The 18,476-nt window shown below is 42.5% G+C and overlaps 1 protein-coding gene across 1 annotated transcript in view; it reads right to left on the minus strand.

Moving 5' to 3' along the window:
• CLDN34 (claudin 34) overlaps positions 1-18,476 on the minus strand; it is a 163,742-nt gene that overhangs the window by 118,928 nt on the left and 26,338 nt on the right. Inside the window, exons 4-7 of the mRNA XM_084790601.1 lie at positions 17,342-17,518; positions 13,020-13,173; positions 11,704-11,824; positions 8,464-8,549 (exon numbers count right to left, since the gene is read on the minus strand). The gene's annotated coding sequence lies outside the window, so the exon portion shown is untranslated. The remainder of the gene's footprint in view (positions 1-8,463; positions 8,550-11,703; positions 11,825-13,019; positions 13,174-17,341; positions 17,519-18,476) is intronic.

Here is an 18,476-nt window from a genome sequence, read left to right on the forward strand (position 1 = left end):
GGACAGCTCTCCTGCTCTCATGACCCCAGGACCAGGTCTTCCACCTGCCACCAGTGACAAAGGGCAAAGGAAGAGGACAGTATCTCGCCCTTGTCCGTGCCACCAAACAGGAGACAAGTAGCAGGGCCAGCTTTCCCATGCTCATACCCTCAGACAGGCTACCTGCAACTCCCACAATGTGTGGTGCCGCTCTCTTGGGTACTGCAGTTGTCTAGGAATGGTGTCAGCTCTCCTGATCTCATACCCCTAGGGCCGGCTCCCCGACACTTTCCAGGTGAGGAGTGGGGCTACTTCTGCACAGCCCTCAGGCATTAACATGGTCTCAGGAGGCAGCCCAGACCAAAGATATCTAGTAGTAATAGATCCCTGTTGCTGCAGGGCCACAGACCCAGATGTGTCCCCCAGTGGCAGCACAGGCCAGGACCCCGTCATGGCATCTCAGGTTACTCACATCAGGCTGTTCCTCACTGTCCTTGAGTCTCCAGTTCCACCTCTATTCACTGTACCCTCATCTTTCTGTTTTCCTTTCTCTTCCATTTTCCCACCACTTACTTGCTCCTCTTAGTGGTTCCTGAGGTCTCTTGAGTGTCTGGGTTTGTCTCAGAAGAACTATGCCCCAATCAGACATTATGGCACCAGGCAAGGGTCAAATCAGGCATGGTCTGTGCCACCCCCCAAACCCCAGCCTGTGCCAAGCAGACTGGTGGTCATCTCAGGCTAGCTCTCTGTCTGCACTCCATGGCACTGGTCTGGTGATTGTCTCAAGTTCACTCCTTACGGTGGCCCCATGACAAGATCATCAGTCTCAGGCTTACTCCCACCTGGGACTTATGGTTACAAATGGGGGTTCTTCTAGTCTCCAGCTTGCTCCCTGCCCTGAGAGCCTGCACGACGCCAGACTAGTGGTCCTCTCAGGCTCGCTTGTTTCAGATGGTGTTAGGCTACTCATCATTCAGATGTTCACAGGTCAGAACACTGAGTGCAGATACAGCCTCTCTCCTCTCTGCCATCTACTGATGCACATGTGACACAGCAGCCACACTGCAATCCCTCTAGGGGCAGTATGAAGCAACCTTTTGTCTTTTCTTTCCTTCTGCCCCGCGCACCCCCCCCCCAGACATGGCTATCCTGACTTGCTTTGTAGACCAGAATGCTGTACCCAGATCACGAGACCCTCAAATAAGACCACCAGGACTTGGTACCGATGTAATATACTTTAATTGACTCCGGGCGGGCTCTGACTGGTCACCAACACAGTGGTACCCAGAAAAAGCCCGGAGGGTAAATTTATAGGTTCCTATCCTTCTCAGTGTCCCAAAGCAGGGGAGTTCCAACCTGGCAAGCATCTATATTGGTTGAGTAACATAAAGAGTTCTAATGTCTAGAAAGGTGACAAGCTACAGAAAAAGGCTCCAAGACCGCCTGTGGCTTAGCTTTTTTTGTTCTCTTTGTTCACTACCTTGTCCAGGGAAGTGTCTGGTTTCTTATTAACCTTATCTCCAGTGGGCAGGAAGGAACATGGCCATTAAATTGGGTCTCTTACCAACTCTATCTCCGGTGGGACCCTTCGGGTTAGTCACTAGGCAATGCTATCTCTAGTGGGGCTGCTCTTTGAAGCTGGTCATATTATCTCCTGTAGGCCTATTTTTTAACCTTTGCCCCAGTTACCCTGAAATCTAATTTCAGTTCTTCTGGTATCTCAAGACTGGCCTCAAACTCATAGAGATCCACCTGCTTCTGTCTCCTCAAGTGCTGGGATTAAATGCGTGTGCCACTGTGCCTGGCTGTGAAGCAATTGTAAATGAATGTAGAGATACACAGCATTGTCCTCTAGATTCAGTGCAATCCAAATTAAGATCACTGTGGCCTTTTCATCATTTGGTAGCAAATGACCAAATGATTTGTTTTATAAACTGTATGTGGAAAAAAGAAAAGTAGAACAGCCTAATCATTTTGTGAACTCAAAAGAAGAGAGAGCAAGAGTAGAAGAACAAACAAGGGGAGTCCAAAAGACTCCCCAAACAATATAGCTATTGTTATTGCCCTTGGTTGTCTCCCAGAAGTTGAAGGTAAGTTCATACTGTCAAAAACACTGTGTACTTTGAACACAGGACTTAGAGGATTGAAGCAAGACCTAATCTGAAAGTCTCCTCACTGAGAACTAGCTTTCATAGGACCAGAAGGGGATATGCAAACTTCCAAAGGAGAAAAAAAATTAACAGTCCTAGCCAGCAGTTATGTCAATAAACCACAATGACCATCATGACAATATATCTTTAAACGTGTAATAATGGCACATATACCTTAGCGGTAACCAAAAGTTGTCTAATTGGACTTAAGGCCTGCTAAACAGGAGGGAAATCATGCCTGGTTTGAAAAACCTGGTCAACTATCTGACTCTAGCGTGGCCATGAATCTTAAAAAATAAACTTCTAGCCGAGTGTGGTGGTACATGTGGTACATGACTTTAAACCCAGCACTGAGGGAACAGAAGCAAGTGGATTGCTGTGAGTTCAAGGCCAGCCTGGTCTACAAAGTGAGTCCAGGACAGCCAAGGCTACATAGGGAAACCCTGTCTTGAAAAACAAAGAAGAAGAAGAAGAAGAAGAAGAAGAAGAAGAAGAAGAGGAGGAGGAGGAGGAGGAGGAGGAGGAGGGGGGGGGGAAGGGAAAGAAGAAACAACTTCTGTCACCACTTTACTAATCCAGTATAATTTTTTTAAGATTATAATTTATTTACATTTCTCCCTTTTCTTTCCTGTACCCAAACCTTCCCATATACCCCTCCTCACTATCCCTCAATGTCATGGCATCTTTTTCACTAATTATTATTGCATGCATATATGTATATACATATATATTCTTAAATATAACTTGTTCATTCTGTATACTGTCCAGCACAACTCTTAACTGAACTCTAAATATTTATTCTTATACTCACAGAAAGTATTGCTCCCCACCCCTCATCCAAGAAGCTTCTGTTTGCACTACAGAAAGCCACAGCTGGTCAAAAGATCAGAGAACAGCTGATCATAGGGGGCCCAGCCCTAGTTGATACATCTATAACACAACTCTCACATCTAAAATGAAGAGAACATTGAGGAAGAGAGAGAGGAAAGGTTGTTAAGAGCCAGAGAACTGGGAGCTCAGCTAAAAGACTGTGTCCTAGAAATAACAGGGAAGTGCCACCTTCAACAATGTGGCTGCATAAATAAAACATAAAAAGTGCAATACTGATGGGCATGCTAACATGGAAAGGGAACATCTCAAGGGGGCCTCATCCCCAGACAAAGAAACCCAGTCAACTAAGGACTTCTGAAAGAGGAAGAATTAGATTTCCCAAGGGATAAGCACCCTAATTGGTTATCCAATACCAAGTGCTCAGCCCTGAAACTACATACAAGTAACACTAAATAGACTACTCAGCAGTGTGTGTGTGTGTGTGTGTGTGTGTGTGTGTGTGTGTGTGTGTATTAAATAAAAAGAGGTAATAAATTTTAAAAGAAGCAAGGAGAAGGGACATACAAGGGACTGGAATGAGGAAAGGGAAGGGAAAATGATGTAGTAATGTTTTCATTTTTAAAAAATAAGATGAGCTCTTTCCTTCTAGTCTCTCCTGATTTACTCTTACTACCTCACCACCATTCCTGGGGACTCCACCTCTTGGTGCAAACCTAGGGTCTCCCTAGCTATTTCCTGCCACCCTCTCAGCCTTCCCTTCTAGCTCAACTCCATTCTTTTGGGTCACCTACCAACCCACAGAAAACATTCTACCATGGACTCACTCACCTTTATTATCTAGGGACTCTGCCTCTTGGTGTGGACCCGGGGTCTCCCTAGCTCTTTCCCACTCTCCTACTCATCAATTCCTCCTAGCCTATCTTCATTTCTTTATGTCACCTGACAACCCACAGAAACATTCTCCACCAGGAACCCACGGCTACTATACTAGGCTCCAAAGTAGACAACAGCAACAAAGAACAGAACACCCTCCCGACAAAGACAAGACTAAATATTTAACTAAGGAACTCTCAAGCATCATAAATTCCAGATACCTAGATCCAGTACGAAAGAGAAACAAACAGCCAAGACAATACGCCTACTTCAGAAGCCAACAACACTATTACAATAGGCCCTAAGAGCAGTAATTTAGCTGAAACACAAGACCAAGACTTCAAAATAGCTATTTTGAATATGTTCTAGGGCTTTGAAGAAAATGTGAATAAATGCCTGAATGAAGACAGGGAAAACAAAAACAGTGGGATGAAGTAACAAAAACATATCAAGATATCAAAGTAGAATTTAACAAATACATAAAACACTAAAGGAAACCCAAACTGAAATAAAACTTGAAATGATAAATTTAGGACGTCAAACAAATACTTCAAAGGTAAGCCCCAGCAGCAGATTACAAGAGACAGAAGGGAGAATTTTATGTCTTAAAGACAAGGTAGACAAAAAGGATAGGTAAGACAGGAAAAGTGTTAAATCTAAAAGGGGGGGGCAGGCAGAAATCCAGGTAGGCTGGCCTCCTGACAAACTCCCACACTCTCACTATCTTGACATCCCCCAAATTTATCCCCAGTCCTGTGCCCTCCTAGTTGCCTTGCCCCCGCCTCCAACTGGGTCAGAGAATCTACCAGAGATCACACAGACTGTGAGAAGCCCAGGCCACACAGACCAGAAAACCAGAGAGGAAGCAGAAAACAAGAAACAAAACATCCCAAGCCCAGATGACTAGAGGGCAGTATAAGAACATAATCAACAACAGCCAAAGCCAAGGCCATACGTCATCACTGGAACCCAGCAACTACTATAGCAACCCCTCGATATTCCAACACAACGGAAGCACAATAAAAAAGACCTTGAAACCAACTTTATGCGGGCAGTGGTGACGCACGCATTTAATCCCAGCAATTGGGAGGCAGAGTCAGGAGGATCACTGTGAGTTCAAGGTCAGCCTGGTCTACAAAGCAAGTCTAGGACAACCAAGGCTACACAGAGAAACCCTGTCTCAAAAAACCAAACAAAAAAAACTAACCAACTTTATAAAGATAATTGATGTCCTTAAAAGGAAATGAATAAATCCCTTAAAGAAAGTGAAGAAAGCAGCCAGGTATGGTGGTACACGTTTTTAATCCCAGCACTCGGGAGGCAGAGGCAGGCAGATTGCTGTGAGTTAGAGGCCAGCCTGGTCTACAGAGTCCAGGACAGCCAAGGCTATACAGAGAAACCCCGTCTCGAAAATTAAAAAGAAAAAGAAAAAAGAAAGTGAAGAAAAAACAAACAGTTGAAGGAAACAAATCTGTTCAAGACCTAAAAATGGAAATAGAAGCAATAAAGAAAACACAAACTGAGGGAATTCTGAAATGAAAATTTTAAGTAAGTGAACAGGAACCTCAGACACAACTTGTACCTTTATAGGCATCTCCTTTAACTTAGGAAAATCTTCTTTGATGATTTTGTTGAAAATACTTTCTAGGCCTTTGAGCTGGGCTTCTTCTCCTTCCTCTAGTCCTATTATTCTTAGGTTTGGTCTTTTCATAGTGTCCCATATTTCCTGGATGTTTTTTTCAAGACAAGATTTCTCTGTGTAGCCTTGACTGTACTAGACTCAGTTCGTACACCAGACTGGCCTCAAACTCACAGAGATCCACCAGTCTCTGCTTCCTCAAGTGCTGGGATGACAGGCATGCACCACTGCACCAGCTTCCTGAATGTTTTGTCAGAAATTTGTTAGGTTGAACATTTCCTTTGATGCATCACCAACAGAATATAAGAGATGGAAGAAATAATCTCAGCAGTTGAAGATACAATAGATAAAATAGATACATCAGTCAAAGAAAAATATTAAATTTACATCAAGCTGCTATGGCTGTTCAACTATCTAACAAAATAGAGTTTCAACCAAAATTAATTAAAAGAGATGAGAAAGAACACTTCATACTCATCAAAGGAAAAATCCACCAAGATGATGTCTCAATTCTTACCATCTGTGTCCCAAATGCAAGTACACACACATTCTTAAAAGAAACACTACTAAAGCTTAAATCACACATGGGATCCTACACACTAATAGTGGGAGGCTTCAACACCCCACTCTCACCAATGGACAAGTCATTGAGAAACTAAACAACTAAATAATGGAGCTAACAGATGTTATGACTCAAATGGACCTAACAGATATTTATAGAACATTTTGCCCAAACACAAAAGAATATACCTTCTTCTCAGCACTTCACAGAACTTTCTCCAAAACTGACCACATAGTCACAAAGCAAGTCTCAACACATACAAGAAAGCTGAAATAACCCCTGTATCCTATCAGACCACCATGGACTAAAGCTAGATTTCATCAACAACAAAAACAGCAGAAAGCCTATGAACTAATGGAAACTGAACAACTCTCTGTTGAATGACTACTGGGTCAAGACAGAAATAAAGAAATTAAAGACTTCCTAGAATTCAATGAAGCCAAAATACACACTGGAGAAAAGACAGCATCTTCAATAAATGGTGGTGGTCCAACTAGATAGCTACATGAAGAAAAATCCAAAATTGATTCACACTCTGCACAAAATTCAACTCCAAATGGGTCAAAGACCCCAACATAAAGCCAAATAGGATGAAGCTGATAGAAGATGAAGAGGAGAACATCCTTGAACTCCTTGGTACAGGAGAAAACTTTCTGAGCAGAACACCATTACCATCCTCATCCATTGCCGGTAGGAGTGCAAACTTGTACAGCCACTATGGAGATCAGTGCAGCAGTTCCTTAGGAAGATAGGAATCTATCTACTTTAAGATCCAACTATACCACTCTTGGGCATATACCCAAAGGATGTTTCATCCTACCACAGAAACACTTGCTCAAACCATGTTCATTGATGTTCTGTTCATAACTGGAAACAACCTAGATGAATAGATAAAGAAAACATGGTACATTTACACAACGGAATATTATTCATCCATCATTAATTTCACAGAGTTGAGATACAGATAGAGTCAGGGACTGGGAGGGGGCAGATAGATCTCCCTATAACATGGAAACAGAATAGATATGTATAGATGGATGGAGAGGGTTGAAATGGGAGGATCAAGTTGTCAGGGGCAAGAGAGAGTGGGATGAAGAAGGAAAAAGAGAGACAGCTAAAATTAAGGGCCATTTGAGAGGTAGTATGGAAACCTAATACAGTAGAAGCTTCCTAATATGTATATATGACAGTGATCTAAGTAAAATCACCAGATAAAGGAATATACAGGGCCCCAACTGACCATCTTTTGTCACCAAATGAAGCTTCCAAAGACAGGATCAGGTAATATCTAATTGAGTTGTTGGCCAAAGGGGTCCTATGGGAATCCCTAAACAACCCAGGCTGATGCTAAGACTGTAGTTTGCTCTCCACAAACTGAGAGCGAGGCCCCATTGCTAAAGACAACACCCACACAACTCATTGAACATGGAAAAGTTGAGCTGGTGCCTATATAGAGCTTTCACTCCTACATTCTAGGGTCTTGTGTATAGGAAAGTACTCTATACACTACCAAAGGAGCAACAAAAATGCCATTGCAGCCACAAACCCTTTGATCTACAATGGTATCATGCTTGCAATATATACTAATGTAATGGGCACAAAGCTTGCGGGAATAACCAACCAAATCTGATTTGACTTAAGGCTCACTACACAAGACAGAATCCATACCCAACACTGCTTATGTGATCAAGAACCTAAGACTAGATAGCCTAAGGACCTGGGTTATTATAATCAGCTGCTACTGTTCTACTAAGGGAAAGTAGCAATAAAATGACTCCTAATGACATTCTGCTATACTCATAGATCAATGCCTTGCTCAGCTGTCATCAGAGAAGCTTCCTCCTGCAGCAGATGAGAACAAACACAAAGACTCACAGGCAGACATAATGCAGAGAGTGAGAGACCTCGGAACACTCAGACCTAAATGGGATGTCACCATCAAATTCCTCCCTTCAGAGAACCCTGTGGAAGAGGAGGCAGAAAGAGTGTAAAAGCCAGAGGGGATGGAGGACACCGAGAAAACAAGGCCCTCTAAATCAACATAGTCAAAGCTCATGTGAACTCACAAAGACTGAGGCAGCACACACAGCATGCACACAAGACTGTATCAGATCCTCTGTGTGTTTTCATGAAATTCCTGATTGTGCAAATGAGTGGGTCCCTGAATCTTGTGCTTTCTCCAGGGCTCTTTTCCTTCTGTTTCTATGTTTTGTTCAATTCCAATGTGCTATTTTTTGTTTTATTTTATATTATTACTATACCTTAGAAACATGTTTGTTTGCTAATTAGAGATAAAAGGGGAGTGGATCCAGATGGGCGCAAAGGTAGGGAGGAACTGGGAAGAGTAGAGGGAAGGGAAAAATCTTAATTGGCTTATATTATGTGGAAAAAAATCCATTTTCAATAAAAGGAAAAAAAAGATTACCCACCACCATCTCAAGTTGGCTTCATTCCAAAGATGCAAGAATGGCTCAACATGCGTAAAGCAATCAGTGTAACTCACCACACAAACAGACTGAAAGACAAAAACCACATGATCATCTCATTGGATGGAGAAAAGACCTTTGACAAAATTTAACATCCCTTTATGATAAATCTTGTGGAGACTAAGGATACAAGGCACATACCTCAACACAGTAAAGGCAATTTACAACAAGCCTATACAGCCAGCATTATCCTAAATGGAGAGCTCAAGGCATTTCTGCCAAAATCATATACAAAACAAGGATGTCCACTCTCTCCATACCTGTTAGATATAGTAGTTGAAGCCCTAGCTAGAACAATTGAACAGCTGAAGGAAATCAAGGGGATACAAACTGGAAAAGAAGAAGTTAAAGTATTCCTATTCACAGATGATATAATTTTACACATAATGAACCCAAAAGACCCCACCAGGAAACTTCTTTGGCTGATAAACACTTTCAGAAAAGTAGCAGGATACAAAATTAATACATAAAAACCAGTAGCCTCTCTATATGCAAATTAAACACATACTGAGAAAGAAATCAGAGAAAGACTGCCTTACACAATAGCCTCAAAAAATAATATATCTTGGGGTAACTCTAATCAAGCAAATGAAAGACTTATATAATAAAAAATTTAAGACATTGAAGAAAGAAATTGAAGACGACACCAAAATACTCTTATGCTCATGGAGCAATAGGAGTAAATGGTCATCCAACCAAAACCAATCTATAGATTCAATATTTCAATATATTTCTTAACAGAAATTGAAAAAAACAATCTTCAACTTCTTACAGAAATGCAAAAAAAATTAAATAAATAAAATAGTCCTGAATAATAAAAGAAATACTGGAGGTATCATCATCCCAGATTCCAAACTATAGAGCTATAATAATAAAAACAGCATTTTAATGTCATAAAAAAGACACATTGATAAGCTGAATAAAATTGAAAACCCAGACATAATTCCACACACCTACAGACACTTGATTATTTACAAAGAAGCCAAAAATATACACTGGAGAAAAGACAGCATCTTCAACAAACAGTGCTAGTTAAGCTGGATGGCTACATGTAGAAGAATCCAAATAGATTCATACTTATCACTCTGTATAAAACTCAACCCCAAATGGACCAAGGACCTCAACATCAGATCCCCTGAACCTGATAGAAAAGAGAACAGGGAATAGGCTTGAACTCAATGGCACAGGAAAGGACTTTCTGAACAGGATATTGATAGCACGGGCATTAAGCCCAACAATTAACAAATGAGACCTCATGAAGCTAAAAAGCTTCTGTACAGCAAAGGACACTATCATTCCACCAACGTGGCAGCCTACAGAATAGGAAAAGATCTTTACTAATTATACATCTGGGATAAGGTTAATATCTCAAGTAAACAAGGGGCTAAAATAAATATATAAATAAAACCCGAACAAGCAAACAAATAACCCAATTTAAAAATAGGATAAAGAACTAAATACAGAGTTCCGAAAAGATGAAACCCAAATGGCTGAGAAACACTTAAAGAAATGTTCAACATCCTTTGCTGTCAGAGGAATGCAAATTAAAACTACTTTGAGATTTTATCTTACCCTAGTCAGAATGGCCAAGATCAATAAAACAAATGACAGCACATGCTAGTTTGAATACAGGAAAAAGGGAGCACTTATCCATTACTGGTGAGAGTGCAAACTGGTACAGCCACTATGGAAATGAGTGTGAAGGTTTCTCAAAAAGCTGAAAATCAATCTATCACAAGCTCAGCTATAGCACTCTTGGGCATATACCCAAAGGACTCTACATCCTACTACAGAGATAATTGCTCATGCATGTTCATTGCCACTCTATTCATAATGGCCAGAAATTGGAAACAACCTAGACACACATCAACTGATGAATGGAAAATGAAAATGTGGTACATTTACACAGCAGAATACTATTCATCTATTAAGAAAAATGAAATTATGAAATTTGCAGGTAAATGGATAGAGATAGAAACAATCATCCTGACTGAGTTAACCCAGACCAAAAACAAAAACAAACAAGCAAAACAATTATTGTAAATTTTCTCTTACATGTGAATGTTAGATTTTTAAGCTTTCTGTATGTATGCTTCTGTCCAAATAACCACAAAGGTTAGGCTCCTAGTAAGTGACCATGGCGGGAGGGAAGTAAGGGATCTGCCAGGGAAATGTAAAATAGAGCATAGTGTTATAAAGAGATACAAGGGAAAGTAGAATAGAAGGATTAAATGGAGAGGGTGATGAGTGCAGGGTGAAGGAAGAAGTATGAAAATTGACTAACACTAGAGGCCACTTGAAAAACCATATGGAAACCTACTACTGAAGAAACGTCCTAAAATATATACATATATGGGAGGAATTTAAATGGAGTCACCATATAATGAAGGAAGCAATGCCCCAACTAGATGTCTTATGCCACCAAATAAAACCTCCAGTGCCAAGAACTAGTTACATCTTAAGTCATTGGCCAAATGGGTCCCATAGACAGCACCACCTGCCCAATTACCACAGTCTATTGCCAAGGTTATTTGTTACCCTCCGTAATCCGATGGAAAGTCCTTATTGCTGAAAACAACACCTATGCCATCTAATGTGGAGAAATTGAGCTGCTGCCCAACTAGAAGCTTCACCTCTACTGATTAGCATTCATAGTGCTAGAAGGTACTTCAAGTACAACTGGAAGAGAAAAATAATCAACCCTACGACCGAGCCGGGCATGGTGGTACCTGCCCTTTATCCCAGCACTCAGGAGGCAGAGGCAGGCAGATTGCTGTGAGTTTGAGGACAGCCTGGTCTACAAATTGAGTCTAGGATGGCCAAGATAACATAGAGAACCCCTGTCTCAAAAAACAAAAAAACAAAAAACAAAAACCCTATGACCTACAACTGAGACCTGGCCCCAAGACACACTGGTGCAATAGTAGCACAAAAGTTATAAGAATAACCAACCACTTTTTGCAATTGGTTCCATGTCTCCACACTCATTTCTCTCTGCATTCCCTCTCCTACCTTGTTCCCACTCTTCAATCACTTTCACTGTCTATTCTATTTCCGATTCTGAGTGAGATTTAAGCATCCCCCCTTGGGTCCTCATTGTTACTTATCTTCTTTGAGTCTGTGAATTGTAGTATGTTTATCCTGTACTTTATGGCTAACATCCACTTATAAGTGAGTACATACCATGTGTGTCTTTCTGGGTCTGGGTTACTTCACTCAGGATGATCTTTTCTAGTTCCATCCATTTGCCTGCAAATTACATGAGATGAGGCCAAGGGAGAGCAGGGGCTGGAAGACAGAGGGCCTGCAGAGAGAAGAGAAACCATAGGCAAGAAGGGCATCTCTGTGACAGGCTAGTGGGGTAGGCTTCTGAGGAATATGGGGTTGACTCTAGCTGAGACTCCTAGTAGCAAGAGTCATAGAGACTGACAAGAACACCTTCTAACTAGACAGGACTCCTAGCAGAGGGAGGGGAGCTCCAACCCACCCACCAAAACTTAGACCCAAAAATGCAGGGATGAAGATAAAACAGAAATTGCAAGAATATCCAACCAATGCCTGGCCCAACCTGAGACTCACCCCATGGAAGAAAACCAACCCCTGACACTATTAACAATACTCTGCCACACTCGCAGACAGGAGCCTAGCGTAGCTGTCCTCTGAAAGGCTCCACTCAGCAATTGATTGAAACCGAAGCTGAGACACATGTCTGACCCACAGCCAAACATGGGGTGAAACATAGGGAGTCTTGTGGAAAAGTGGGGAAAGGATAGAAGGACTTGGAGGTGACAGGAGCCTCACAAGAAGACCAACAGAGCCAACTAACCTGGGCCCAGAGGGGCTTGTGGAGTCTGAAGACCTACCAAAGACCATGCATGAACTGCACCTAGGTTCCTCTACATAGATTTAGCCAATGGGCAGCTCAGGCTTCATGTGGGCCCTCTAGTTAGGGGATCAAGAGCTGTCTCTGATATGGACCCTGTTGCATGTTTTATGACTACTTACCCCTGGCAGGGTTGCCTTGCCAGGCCACAGGGGAAGATTACATGCTCAGTCCTGATGCGACTTGATAAGCCGGGGTGGGTTGGTAGGGAGTGCTCTCGTTTTCTGAGGAATAAGCGAAGGGGGATGGAGGATGAGGGAGGGAGGACAGGGCCAGGAGGGGAAGAGACAGGGGGCTATGATCAGAATGTAAACTGAATAAATAAATTATAAATAAATAAATAAGAAATTGGTTCCACGTGATGGAACTCCTATTTGACGCTGATGAAGTAGCCAACAACTTGAGACTACATAGGTCATAGGCATAGAAGAAAGCCTACTACTATCATTCTGCTAAAGGAACATAGCAATCAAATGACTCCTTACTGACGTATTTCTATAGTCATGGGGCACAGTATTACTCAACTTAGTCTTAGTTAGGGTTTCCATTGCTGTGAAGAGACACCATGACAAAAGCAACCCTTATAAATGAAAACATTTAGTTGGGGCTGGCTTACAGTTCAGAGGTTTAGTCCATTGTCTTCATTGTGGGAAGCATGGCAGCATCAGGGCAGACATGGTCCTGGAGGAGCTGAGAATTCTACATCTTGATCCAAAGGTAGTCAGGAGACTAGCTTCTGCAGGCAGCCAGGAAGAGGCTCTCATTCCACACTAGATGGAACATGAATATAGGAAATCTCAAAGCCCACCCCACAATGACACACTTCCTCCCACAAGGCCACACCCACTTCAACAAGGCCACACCTCCTAAAAGTGCCACACCTTATAGGCCAAGCATTCTAACATATGAGTCTATGGGAGCTAAACCTATTCAAACCACCACACTCAAACCCCATAGGAGAATCTTCTTGCAGTAGATGGTAATTAACAAAGAGATCTACAATGGGGCAATGTGCAGAGAGAGGCTTTAGAGCACTTGGCTGTAAATGGGATATGTTTATCAAACCCCTCCTCTCAAGGACCAGTGATCTATAAGGAAGAAAAGAAGGAAATATTATGAGAGTCAAGTATGGTAGATGATGATTCCTAGGAAACAGTCACAACAGAACTGATACACAAATAAACTCACAGAGACTGTGTCAGCATGCACAAGACCTATACAAGTTCAAACTAAACAAAATTTGAGCACTGAGAAGGGGAAGTGAACACAAAATCCCACCCATAACTATTTGTAGTCTATACCTGCTGGGAAACACCACAGAAGAGGAGACAGAAAGAATGTAAGAGCTAGAAGAAGGAAGAATGCTATAAAACCCTGTCTTCTGGACATGACACGGCCATTGCATTCATGAACTCACACCAGCTGTGATCAACTACACAAGATCAACACAAGATCAAGCCAGCCCAAACTCCTGGATACATAGGAGGGAATATCTCCAGTCCCCAGGCCTTTACTGGGAAGATACTAGTATTTCCTAGTTCCTTGGGGAGCAGGGGGGGGGGGACAGAAATCTTTCTTTGAAGTTGTGGCCATTAGTATGTTCAACATGCTTCAGTGGATTATTCCACACCCATGCACACCAGTAGTGTGTGTGTGTGTGTGTGTGTGTGTGTGTGTGTGTGTGTGTGTGTGTGCACGTGCACAACTTTTCTATTATTGTGATAAAACCCCGGTGACCAAAGCACCTTAAAGAAGAGAGAATTTATTTTCACTTCTGGTTCCAGAGGGACAAGAGTCCATAATGATGAGGTAGAGGTATGGCATCAAGTAGCAGCCAGGGTGGCAGAAGGCAGGAAGCTGAGGGCTCACACCTTGAATCCTAAGCATGAAGCAGAGATAACGAGCAGAAAATGGCATGAGACTTTTAGTCTCAATGTCCACCTAGAGTGATGTACTTTCTCCAGCAAGGTTGCACCACCTAAATCTCCCCAAACAGCACCACCAACAGGGAACCCCAATATTCAAATACCTGAGCCTATTTGGAACACTTCTCATTTAGACTACTACAACATGAATTTATGAGGGAGAGGTGTTGGGTGGGATGCAGGGAGAATCGGAGGGGAAAGGTGAGAAGGATATGAAATAGGATCATATCTCATTGTATACATTAAATTCTCAAAGAAGAGAAGAACTTTTAATAATGTCTTCTTCATTTCCCTCACTCATCATTGGGAGCATTTAGAGAGGAGGAAGGCCTAGATTTGCTATTAACCCTGTCTCGTAACCCTGATAATTTTTCTAATTCTAATAACCTTAAATGCATTTTAATTTTCTATACACAGTCAAATTTGTAAATATTTGCATGCTTACTTTTCTCATGTCTTTTTTCTGTTTCTTTATCAGACACCTTTATTTTTGTATAACCGAAATACCAAAAAAATATGTTTATGTATATAACTGATTTTTAATTTTATTTTTTTACTTTGGAGAATTCTATATACATGTGCAATAGAAAACAATCATATTTAGAAAGTAATTTGGCAGCATGACCCTTTAGCAAAATAACAATAGCAAGTTCTACCCTAGGGTCTATGATCTTCCCAGCCATGGGCTTCTGACCAGAATTATAGCACATGGAATGAAAATTTCTTCTATTGAGCAGGCCTCGGGTCCAATCAGAAAGTGCTTAGTTACCCCATAACAGTTGTGCCACTATTGCGCCAATGGATACTTCTTGCCTGGCAGGTCATAATTGTAGCATGCAAGGGCCACACTTGGTAAGACCATTGATAGTTTTTCTCCCTCAGGCACCTGCCAAGCACCTTCTGGCACTATGAAAGCTAGCCAGAAAGGAGGAAGAAGTGTCCTTTTCAGTTTGAAATTGAATTCTCTATGCCCTGCAATCAAAATGTGTGGTAGAGCTTTACTGTATAGTTTTGGTGGGTAGCCAAGGAGACACCTGGAGCTTTTTTGACCAAAAGCTCATAGAGAGGTATTCCATGCCCTATACTGAAATTTTTATCATGAACCTTTTAAAATATTTGTTAAACTTTTATTTTATGTGCATTGGTGTTTTGCCTGCATGTATGTCTGTGTGAAGGGTTGGGTCCCCTGGAACTGAAGTCACAGACATTTGTGAGCTGCCATGTGGGTGTTGGAAATTAAACCCAGGTCGTCTGGAAGAACAGTCAGCATTCTTAACCACTACGCTGTTTCTCCAGCCCCTATCTTGAGCCTTTTTTTCTTTTCTTGCACTGGCCAAAACCTTCGGTATAATTGAAAAAAAAATTATTATAGTGGGCAACCTAGTCTTGTTCCCAATCTTAGAAAGTCTCCTAGTCTGCTTTGCTGTTGCTGTAATAAACTGTGGCTGAGAGCAACTTGAAAAGGAACCGGTTTCTTTTTGTCTTACACTTCCGGGTCCATCACTGAGGGATATCCGGATAGGAACAGAGAAGCAGGAGCTGAAGCAGACACCACAGAGGAATGCCACTTACTAGCCTGCTTCCCATGATTTGCTCAGCTGGCTTTCTAACACAAACTGGCACCACCTGCCCAGGGATGGCACTGCTCACAGTGGTCTGGGCCCTCCCAATTCAATCAGTAATCAAGAAAATGCCCCCAACAGATGTGCACATGGGCCAATGTGCTAGAGGTGATTCCTTAATTGAAGTTCTCTCTTTCTAGGTGTCTCTCAAATTGACAAGAGGTAACCAGCACAACAAGCATCCGATGTTTCCCCATTAAGGTATGATGTTTGAAACTATGGTATTTTAATAAGTTTCTTCAAATTCTTAGAAAATTTAAGTTCCCTATGAGTTGGTTGGTTGTTTGGGTACTTTGCTTTTGCACCTGTTGAACAATCATAAGTTTTCTTCAATCCCCTGAAGAATTTATGTAAAATTAGAAAATTAGTGGGGGGGTTGGGTTATCTGACTATTTTGCAAAATTTACTATTGGACAGTCTCTGGAGAGAAAGAGTGTATGAGTATGCATGCACACAGAGGCCAGAGCAGAACGTCAGGTGTTTTCCTCTATTGCTCTCCATGTAAATGTGTTGAGAAAGGGTCTCTCACTGAACTGGAAGCTCACTGTGTTTGGCTAGGATGGGTGGCCAGCAAGTTCTCTGGCTCCACTTGCCTCTGCCCACCAATGGTGTTGTTATACACAGGCACAGCCAGGCCATGCTTTTCCATGGTTGCTACAGATTTGAACTCAGGGTTTCGTGCTTGCAGTGCAAGTGTTATGATCCACTGACGCCATCTCCCTAGCCTCCTGGAGATCTCTCTGCATAAAGTTTTCAAATTACAAATTGAGTCTGTTTAAGAGTTACAAGATTGCCCAGATAATCTATATTCTCCGTGACTTTTGGTAAATTTTAGCTTCCAAGAATTATTCCATTGTATCAAAAAATTCAAAATTGCAAGCATAAAATTATAACTCTAAGAGCCCCTGACTCTAACTGAATGTGATGTAGTGTAGTGCCCCCTTTGCCCCTGATACTTTTTACATGCTTTCTTGTTTTCTCAATCATGATGTCTCAAGGATTTGTCAAAGAACCTTTAGCTTTGTGGATCTTCTCTAGCTTGATTTTCTGTTCCATTGCTCTGTACTATCAATTCTATCATGTCCCTCCTTTCTTTAAGCCTAATTTATTATCTTTTTCTAACTTAAGACCCACCTCTTCCTTTAACATATATATATACATATATTTAAAGCTACATAATGTTCCCTCCACACAGACTCAGAAGCATCTCAGAAGACTTCAGGTGAAGATTTTCATTCTAGATCAGCCCAAAGTATTGTCTAATTTCCACTGTAAACTTATGTTCAGGCCATAGAATTGTACCCTTTTCCAAAGCACAGTGCGCAAATTTAGAGATATAAAAATAACCACCTAAAGTTTTTCTAAAAATGTTTCACACCTCTCCCACCTACCAGATTTATATTTCCAGAGAGCAGGCCTGGGGATGTACATTTCACAGGTCCCAAAGGGATCCAGACGTAGGTGCATGACCTGCAGGCCCACAGGTCGGTAGCAGATCATGGGTGTCCTAAGGGCAGCAAGTCTGATTTACCCAAGTCATCTGAGCCCAGCACTGGACCTCCATAGAGCTGTTTAACGAATGAACCAACAAATGAGGGAAGAAAACAAAAGATACATTTTTATATCAAGACCATTGGAATTATTGAAGGCTGTAAATGAGAGGAACCACGACCACATCACTTAGTCCCAGTTTAAATGGATTCAAACCAGAAACGTATTCCCTGGTCTTCACGTTTCTGTAAACAGACATTCGCTTTCTGCTGTCCTGGAACACAGCCTGAAGTACCGGTTCATGCCTGCCTCCTGGCCCAGAGAAAGTAGAAGTAGCATTGGAGAGGTCCTGCCAGGGGGTCTGAGCTGGGTGTCTGTTTTACTCCTCCCCCTCTCTCCAAGCCAGCTCCAGAACCAAGCCATAAAACCCCACCCTAAATAAGCTTATCCTTTATCCTCCAAGCCTTCCACGCCTAACCTGAGACACTTCCACCGAACCTTTGTCCAAAACCAGACCCCCCAGCCCTGCCCTCTCCGCACGAGTAGCCTAGGCAAGTTCCTTTCTCAGCAACCTCTTGGCTACTTCTCCTCACCTCCACAACACAGGCCTCTCTCAAGTCAGAAAGGCCTGAGCCTGATTTTTGTCAGCCACCTATTGTCCTGGCAAGAACAGCCACCACACCAAGCATCCCCATTCAGTCAGCCAGCCAGCCAAGTTCTCCCGGTCTCGCCAGCCCCCTCCCCCAACCCCGGCCGCCCCGCCCCAGGGAGGACCTTGCTGGTGGCTGGGAGTCTCCCGGCTGCTCAGCCTCCCTTCTTCCCTCCCTTGCTCTCCCTGCTTCCCTCCCTCCTCCACCCGCCCCTCGGGCAGGGACTGTGCAAATGGAGGAGAGGGGAGGACTAACAGGCTACACAGGGTCCAGCTAAGGGGCCAGGACTCCTCACTGAGACCCTATCCAAGTTAGGTGTTCCCCGCATCATGGAACCTGGATTTGTGTGAAGCCGGGTGATTCCTGGGCCCTGAAGCTCCTTCCA

The sequence above is a fragment of the Acomys minous genome (assembly GCF_964271855.1).
Source record: "Acomys minous genome assembly, chromosome: 7".
Lineage (NCBI taxonomy): Eukaryota > Metazoa > Chordata > Mammalia > Rodentia > Muridae > Acomys > Acomys minous.